The following is a 7,449-nucleotide window of genomic DNA, read 5'->3' as shown; positions in this document are numbered from 1 at the left end:
AATAAAAAGACTTCTGCAACGTGAGCGCTCCTGTCACAGGGGGAGGGGATAAAATCCCTGTGAAATACGCAGATGCATTATTAACATGAGAAGAGAATGAGTATGGGCACCATTTTAGTCCGTCATTTGAACTGTCATGATTAAATTATCAAGGCAATCATGAGTGTAGTGCACTGTGCCCTGCGTCTTCACACCGAGAGAGACTTCACTGGCTTCAGCTCTGATTGATTTAATGTATGCAGCTTTCCACAGGCTTTTAAATCACAGGACGCTTTAATTGGGCAGATTGGAAATGAATGAGTTGAGATGAGTGAGTGGAATGTGTGGGATGTAAACAATCATGTAGTTCATCAACTTATTATAATTCTCATTTCACAGATGGTTTGGTTCAGTATTGGCTTCCATCCATCCGTACGTCCATCCATCGATCCACCCGTACGTACGTCCATCCATCCATCCATCCGTCCGTCCGTCCGTCCGTCCATCCATCCATCCATCCGTACGTCCATCCATCCATCCGTACGTCTATCCATCCATCCGTCCGTTCGTCCGTCCGTCCATCCATCCATCCATCCGTCCGTCCGTCCGTCCATCCATCCATCCATCCGTACGTCCATCCATCCATCTGTACGTCCATCCATCATCTGTACGTCCATCCATCCATCCAATAATGAACTGTCTGTCTGTCTGTTGATGAATTGATGAATTAAGTCATGTTTTTAGATATTTATGAGCAGAACAACTTGACACAAAGTGTTGAGCTGATCATTGTTGACCTACTGTCTCTCCCTTAAAATCCACTGCACAAAACCCACAATTCTCTATGTCCGTCCGTCCGTCCAAATGAGCCATCTATTCATTCAAACAAGCCATCCATCCAATCACCAGTCAATTAACATAACCATCCTTTCAAACAAGCACCCTGTCCATCCATCTATTCATCCTTGTGCCCTTACTAAAAAGAAATCAATCCATCCATCCAATCATCATTCAATTAATTTAACCATCTTTCCTTTCAAATGGGCAACCCATCTATTCATCCTTCCATCCTTTCAAACAACAAATATATCCATTCATTCATTCAGCGTTCCATCTATCCAACCATCCAGCATCCATTGTAGAAATAATTTAAACATCTATCCCTTCAAACGGACAACCCATCTATTCATCCTTCCATCCTGTCAAACAACATCTATCCACTGAAATGAGTCATCTATTCATTCAAAGGACTCATCATTCTTTCAAACAAGCAAGCAATCCACCCATTAATTCAAGTATTTCTGATTGTCTCGATTGATGATGATTTTTGTTCGTTTGTTCTGTTAGTTATGACCTCCCTCCTAAATCTTTCACCAGCCATTAATATTTACCAACACATTTGGTGCAGAGACAGATTGATGTGACACTTATTGACATCCTTGTCCATCCGTCCATCCACTCATCCTTCCATCCGACCTCTGGATTGATAATGACTTTGGTTGATTTAATCACAAATTGAAAAAGTTGTTATTGGCAGTTCTGTTAGATATGACTATGCTCAGCCATGAATATTTACCAACACGTTTGGCAGTGACAGATTGATGCGACTGTGCGTGGAGGTTACAGTACACAAACAGTATGTCTTGTCTTTTTTCTATGTGCTATTTCCATATGCATATTGCTTCATGGCTTTGCATGTTCATAAGAAATTCTCTGTGATTTCTTCTTGACCCAATGACCCTCAAAGTGCATGTGACAGCCGTGGAAAAGCTCTTGATTAAATGCTTTGTTCGGAGCCAAATGCATTCCTGCTGCACTGATGTATGCACCCTCCATCATCCACCAGCCTCCATATGGGAATTCATGTTTGTTTCTATGGCAACAGATACCAATGCAGGAATTAATGCACTCCAAAATTTTCAGTGGAGAGAGCATTTTCCATGTCGAGCGATATAATCACACAAACAGACTCACCAACACATACACTGGGCACACTCTTATTAACTGTGGTGAAGTCAACCTGAATGTTTGAGTTTTCAGAGGAGAGGAGCACACAGAGAAACAGATGAGACTGCTTCTGCAAAACTACCCAGTGAACACTTTTCCCCTCATTTGTCCCCAAATCCTTTTAACCCAGGCATATGGGGCATGGCTGCAAACAACTTAAATGTTTTACGCGTGGCCAATTCAAGTCTATTCACGCACAGCGTGACGCTGGTGAAAATAAATTAAGTGTAAAGGAGAAGTGGCCCTCCGGGATCAGGACCTCCTATTTGCAGGTGTGTATGGGACCTTTAAATGTATGTGTAGGGTTACTTTAATGTGTTTTTTTTATGTTTTTTTAACAGTGTAAGAAAATAGATAAACAGGATGTAAAACTGAATGGATATTAGAGCCTGACCAATGCAGATAATGATTTTTATTATTCTCTATTAGTCCCACAACAAGGAAATTTCCAGTATTACAGCAGCAAAGTGGATAGAAATATAGTCATCTTTTATGTGGATCTTCTTGTTAAGAAGAGTAAGAACGAATCGAAGCGGCTAACAGTTAGCTCTGTAGCAGTACAGTGTGTATGAGCTGCTGCAGGAGGTGTTCACTTAGCGATCTCTGTTTGTTTACAACAAGCACCGGATACTCTGTGCACAGTTAGCGATGGCGGTTAATTCAAGATCGCTATGTTTATGATCAGCGGAGATGCTGTGCATAATTAGCCATGCTGGTTTGTTTTGATCAGCTGCTGATGTTGTGCACAGTTAGCGGCGGCGGCCACAGTTGCTTCTCCCGTGTTTAATCCATCGCTTATGTAATCACGGTCGAACTGTCGCTAATCGATTACATGACGATGGAAAACCATATGTCACCTTCGGAGTCTCACAAATCCCTCTGGGGCTATTTTTTTTTTGTAGTGGAGACACACAGAGAGAGCTGACATTTGAGAGGGCGTGGCCTGAGACTTTCCCGGTGGCCACTCTTCCCCTTAAAGGAAACACGGCTCATATTGTTTGCACTTGAAAAAAAGAGAAATATTTAATTTAATTTATTTTATTTTAACTTTTATAAATTTTAGTTTCAATTTGTGGAAGAAGACGTCCATTCAAAGCTCATGCTTACATCATGCATGTAAAGAGTTATAATAAAACATTTCAAAATGCATGTGCAACTCTGTTAAATAAAAGTCTGTTGGTCCAGTCATATATTGTGTCATTGTAGTTTTCTTAAAATCTCGTCTTGTCTCGGGAGCTGAGTGTATAGTCACACCCCTAATATACACGGATACTGATATTGGCCAATAATATCTGTCAACCGATATATCTGTCAGGCTCTAATGGATACATTTAGATTTTGTTATTGCATCACAAATGTGAGTAGGTGTGTGCCAGCGTGTGTGTGTGTGTGTGTGTGTGTGTGAGAGGGAGATAAGAGAGATAAGAAGAGGAAAAGGCTCCTTGGGGGCCTCTTTGGTCGGCCGGGTGGAACTAGGACAGCTGGGTCAGGACAGACTTTTATTTATTTATTTATTTATGAATAAAAAACTAAAAAACTTTTTCTATGTCGTCTGATTCTAGGGAGTTACAGAAGGCGGTAAGGGATGAATAATATATAGTACACTGTAAAAAATACATTAAAAAAAGTTGTTTTTCAGAGATTTACTGTATATTTTTTTCTACATTAAGTGCAAATACCATAGAAAACTTAAAAACACACATTTATTACAAATATTAACCATAACATAAAAGTTGAAATCTGTAAATTAATATAAAGAGACATTTTTTAAAAATTCATTTTTATTCATTTTTTAAGTATTATTCAATTGCTTAATGTCCTTGAATGTTAAATTACAGTGAATTCTATGTAAAAAATACAAAAAGTACACATCATATTGCTGAACGTAATATTAATGTTTTCTAACAGTAAAACTAAACTAAAAAATAATCTAAAAAAGTTTTTTTAAAAATCGTAAAAAAAAACCTTGTAAAAGTTGCCATATGCTTACCGCCACATTAAAATAAAAATGTAGTTGTTCTACAGGTATATATTGTAAATACAGATATAAATACTGTATATTATCCATATTTTAAAATAAATTATCTTATTATCATCTATTTGATGGTACACAACACTTTTAACAGTTTTTTTTACGATTGCAAACAAATCAGTGCATGGTTGGATAAATAAATAGATAAATGAGAGGATAAAACATGATACATTAGTAAATAAATAACCACAACTGTTCAATAAATGAGTGTAAAGAGGAAATGTTTGCTCAGAGGTAGAAATGTGAACATGAGGACTGGTGGCTTCTGGGAAAAAGGAGGCAGGATGTGTCAGTAAATAAACAGTGAACAGTGAATTGATGTGGCAAGAAAAGGAAATGCTTAACATCTCAGGATTTAGCCCAAATGACTGTCCCTGAGAAGAATAGCATCGGCGTTTCCTTCTATTGACAATCGCTCCTCCGGCGGCTATTGAAGAGCTCATGGCTCATTACACGAGACGTAGAGGAGAGAGTTTATCGGCCACCACAAAGATCTGCCGGAGCGCGTTAAAGACACTGTTGGCATCCAAACCAATCATTGTCAATGCTGGCAGCGTAGCGACCGCTGACTGACTCAGTGTTCCTTAAGCTGAGGTGTTAGAAAACTGTGAAACAGCCAGTGGCATCTTCTCCTCCATTAGCATATTCATGTGCAGGGATTGATTCTGTCTGACACAACAGAACACACACAGGCTGCAGCTGCAACCTCAGGCTTTGTGTTACCTTATATGATATTTTAAATTATTAAAGAGCCATAGAAACGCTGAAATACACCTTTAGAAAACACTGTCAGGGACAATGGCTTATCTCACTGTAAATGCTGAGACCAGTTCCTAAATCTTCATGTTTAACTCTGCAGGGCCTTGTGAAATCACCTCTGCAAAATTAGTAAAACCCCTCATAATTTTGCCCCCTTTTATACAGCGTTGGGGGTTGTGGTCAGTGGATATTTAGGGGGAGATAGCAGGTCAAATGTCACATAGAAGCAGTGAACATCAACTGAAAGCTGGAACCTGAAGATTAATGTGAGATGCAGCTCAGCACTGAGAGTCAAGGTGTTTTATTCATAAATCTGTTACAAAAATGACTTCATTAATCTATTTAGTAAACCTATTGAGGTGTATAAGGGTCCAGAACATGAATGTTTGGCTTTCTGAAGTCCATTTCCTGCTCAACTATGTTCCATAAGTTGTTGCAGCAATTTTTGGGTTGATTCCATTTGTTACACACATTTGGTGCTGACTTAGGCAATTTTCTAAAATGTGAGAATGGATAAAAATGGTCAAAAGCCCTCCAGAATATTACATCAATACACCAATACCTTTGGAACAACAGAATCAACAACAAAAATCCATACTGTGATTTGGTTTAAAAACTTTATGTATTTTCTGTGACTGTAGAAAATACATAATGATTGTATGGCCAGCCCTTGTGTTGTGTTTACTGATTCATGAGGCTGTGATTATCCTAGAGGTCACAGCAGCTCATTTTATACACTGAGCTCAAGTTTCACTCACTAACATCATCACACATGAAGAACATTGGGCTCATTGAATCCATAAGAGTCTCAGCTTCCCAGTCAGACCCAATTTATGCAGCTCACAGACTGTTTAGGGACCCCAGGATGCACAAATATTTATATGCAAGAGGACAAAATAACATATTTTACTGCAGGAGAAACAACATCTGCCCCAAACAGCATTTGATAAAGTGCATAAAGTGGCCATGTCACGTCTAAAAAAAGCCCAAATAGATTTAATAAAGTATCATATGAAACAGAGAAAAGCAGCCAGGGGTACGACACAGATTTTTGTCTTGTTGTATCTACCAATTTATGCATCTCACAGACTGTTTAACACATTTATACTAAATGCAAAGAACTAGCTTAAAGTGGGCATGTCTGTTTTTCCTTTGTGCTAAATTTTGCACAACTTTGGAGTTTAATTTCACCCCTTTCCCAACAAGATATAGAGATTAAATAAAATTGGGCTCATTGAATCTGCAAGAGTCTCAGCTTTCCAGTCAGACCCGATTCATGCAGCTCAGAGACTGTGTAGGTACCCCAGTGTGCAAAAATACTCACATGCAATGGGTAATGGTAAATGGACCTGCACTTATATAGCGCTTTTCTAGTCGCTTTGCGACCACTCAAATCACTTCACACTACAGACTGCGCTCATTCACCCATTCACACACACATTCATACTGGTGGCAGAGGCTACCCTAAACGGTGCCACCTGCCACCATCGGGAATTCATTCACACACCGATGAACGCAGCATCGGGAGCAATTTGGGGTTCAGTATCTTGCTCAAGGATACTTGTAGGCTGACATGGTCAGGGAACCACCAACCCTTCGATTGGTGGGCAACCCGCTCCACCAACTGAGCCACAGCCACCCACATAGGTGGGTGATACACGTTTTTTGACTTAAACTGCAAGTTATCATCATAAAACAGGCATGTAAAGAGAGACATCTGGCCCATAGAGCCCATTTTCATTCAGATATCTTACTACAGCCTCTTCAGGAGTCTGAAGGTTCACTGACAGACTGTCTGCACTTATTAATAATGATGATATAAAGACACGGTTGGTACCAATCGATTCGTCAGAACTTCTAGTTTCATATCAGTATCTTCTCTACAGCCTTAAAATTGAGCTCACTTCAGCCTCTGAGAAAAAAGAATGGCAAAGAAATCCGCTGTCCCACCAGGGAAGTAATAACTACATGTAACTGCTCAGCATTGTAAAACAGTTTCCAAACATTCACTTCTGCAATATTAACAGAATATAATCAAGATAAAGACAAGCTCAGTCAATACACAATAATTAGAGCTCAGGTCAGCTTTATGGACTGCCTTTAATGGATTTTTAAATCTGTTCATAGCCTGTTTTTCTGTGTTCATAGCCAAGAGACATTAGCATGTAATGATTAACTGCATTTCAACCGCCTCACAAAACAAGGTCACACAATTCTGCCCACAAAAACAAAACAACAAACACAAGCTCATTAGAAGAAATGCCTCAAAGACTCTGAATCTTTCAGTAGATTTTTAGCTTCAGTTTCCGGCTGACAACAGTTAGATCTCTGTCTGCAGATCTGACAGCCTTTCTTCACACTGACATGTAAGTTAAGTCGTACAAAGCATTTCTTCTTTGCTGCAGTTATTGAAGGGATAGTTCAGGTTGAGTGAAGTGGGGTTGTATGAGGTGTTTAGTGAGTGTATTACCTGCAGTAGATGTCATTCTGCATGCAGTTTGGAGATGCAGGCAGGAGGACTGACACTGAGGCTGAACAGTGTTCTGTTAAGGTCAGATAAAAAATTAAAAGAGCCCACTTTAAAAAAAAAAAAATCAATATCTGATTAAACCCTCTGAACCCCAACGAGCAGTTTCAGGGCTTTTGAAAAAAACTCTTTTTACATTTTACTC

At 39.3% G+C, this 7,449-nt stretch overlaps 1 long non-coding RNA gene across 1 annotated transcript in view; it reads right to left on the bottom strand.

Annotated features, from left to right (window-relative positions):
- Positions 1-6,433: 6,433 nt before the first annotated feature.
- LOC131971608 (uncharacterized) overlaps positions 6,434-7,449 on the bottom strand; it is a 29,875-nt gene continuing 28,859 nt past the window's right edge. Inside the window, exon 3 of the long non-coding RNA XR_009394394.1 lies at positions 6,434-7,320. This is a non-coding gene — a long non-coding RNA (uncharacterized LOC131971608). The remainder of the gene's footprint in view (positions 7,321-7,449) is intronic.

Source organism: Centropristis striata, chromosome 5 (assembly GCF_030273125.1).
Source record: "Centropristis striata isolate RG_2023a ecotype Rhode Island chromosome 5, C.striata_1.0, whole genome shotgun sequence".
In the NCBI taxonomy this organism is placed as follows: domain Eukaryota; kingdom Metazoa; phylum Chordata; class Actinopteri; order Perciformes; family Serranidae; genus Centropristis; species Centropristis striata.
The sequence above is the reverse complement of the archived record's forward strand: the minus strand, read 5'-3'. Positions and strand labels throughout refer to the sequence as shown.